The sequence below is a fragment of the Echinops telfairi genome, unplaced genomic scaffold (genome assembly GCF_000313985.2).
Source record: "Echinops telfairi isolate 266 unplaced genomic scaffold, ASM31398v2 ScPeMD7_2291;HRSCAF=2852, whole genome shotgun sequence".
NCBI classification, from domain to species: Eukaryota; Metazoa; Chordata; class Mammalia; order Afrosoricida; family Tenrecidae; genus Echinops; species Echinops telfairi.
The window spans coordinates 20887974-20889644 of record NW_022106189.1 but is presented as its reverse complement, the minus strand read 5'-3'; the positions used below and the strand labels follow the sequence as shown (position 1 = coordinate 20889644).

The 1671-nt window shown below is 53.7% G+C and overlaps 1 protein-coding gene across 1 annotated transcript in view; it reads left to right on the top strand.

Annotated features, from left to right (window-relative positions):
- The window catches only part of CNGB1 (cyclic nucleotide gated channel subunit beta 1), a 65005-nt gene that overhangs the window by 60428 nt on the left and 2906 nt on the right, over positions 1 to 1671 (top strand). The window lies entirely within an intron of this gene.

Below are 1671 nucleotides of genomic sequence, written 5' to 3'. Positions count from 1 at the left end.
CGGGTCAGATCGCCGCTTCTCAGGTGGCTAGCTGGCTTTGCAATCAACTTTCCTGCTTCTAAGAGCAGACTTTCTATATTTAAAACCCTCAGAGGCAGGAGATGGGATGGGACTCCACGCAGCTCTGTGGAAGGAAAGCGTCATTGATGAGCAGGGTCCCCTCAGGAATCCTCCCCACGCCCCCAATTTCGAGGAGAGAAGTAATTGCATCAGGAAGGAGGGTTGTTGGGCCGACTTAGTGGGAAGGAAGGCGATTCCGGCTGGAGCCTCCCATACTCGGCTCTGCCCATCAGTCACCTAAGAAACGGGCAGCTTGTTGGCACGGTGGTGGTTACAGCCCTCAGTCATTCGGACTCAGAGCAATCCGTGCCGTTTCTGACGCCCGTTGTCCCAAAGTGGGGGCAGCCACACAGGCGCAGCTCGCCCACCCCCCAGGAGCCCCACCTCCCATCAGCAGGGGTCCCTCTGACCTTAGAGGTGGCTGCCTCCCTGGAGCCTAGAAGATGCGTTCTCACAGCTGAGGACACCGCTTAGGCCGCCCCACCCCCAGCGATGCTTTCCAGATCATGTGTCAGGCTGCTGTCATGAGTCAAGAAACGGGAAGTGTCACCCTGTCCGGGAGGATTTATGGAGAGGGTTGTATCTGCATACCCAGCAGTCCTCAGGGGAGCCAGTGATTAACCGTCACATCTAACATAAAGGCCCGCAATCCCAACGGGCACTGCCTGTTTCCTGTCCAATGACCGCTGAGGGTGTGCAAATGTGTGCCTGTGTGTGTGTGCGCTTGCGCGAGTCCAACAAAGCCGAACGTTCACTCCGGCCATGAGAAATGAAGTGACATGGGGCTGTTGGCGAGTCCCTTTTTGACTCTGAGCGACATGGGGTGACACTTCCCAGGCTGTGGTCTTTGCAGGGGCAGGTTGTGTGTCTTACCTTCCATGGGTCGAGCAGCCAACCTTGCAGTTAGCAGCCCCCAGGGCTCCTGCAGGCTGGTGTCAGCGTTCCCCCATCCCCAGGTAGAGAACACATTTACCTTGTTTGAGATCCCCCTCCATCCCCCGCCGCCACACACACACACCTGGTGTCCACAACATAGTGCCTGTCTGCATTTTAAACCCAAGTGTGACTACAGTGATGATCGACATTCTTATTGAATCCTTTTAGCAATCGCTTCTTAATTTATTTCACTGGCCAATATGTCGAAAGAAGTCGAAATTTAAAGGGCACCATAGGGAACCCCCTAGCTCCCAGCCTCCCTGGTCCTCTCCCTGTGGTGACTGTACCCACTTATGTCTTGCCCTTCAGCAATGTTTGGTAGGGACACAAATATGCAAACACCTCTGTGCCCTCCCCCTTTTATCAGCAACGGTAACATTGAGAGTCCTGGTTCTTTCCCACATCGTTTATTTTGGACGTGGCTTCCGGTCGCTCCATCAAAGCCTTGCTTATCTGACCCAGTTTGCAATCTAGGGCATAGTCCCATGTACCACTATACCCCACCAGTCGACAGACACACTCCCCAGGGTGGGCGTTTGTGTTGCTTCTGATCTTCCGCTTGTTAAAAACAAGGTCACATCAACAACTACCAAGCAATGCTGCAACGAATATTTTCAGAGTCTGCTGTGTCACTGATAACCACTGTTTGTAAGCAGAGGAAGTGTGTGTGTGTGT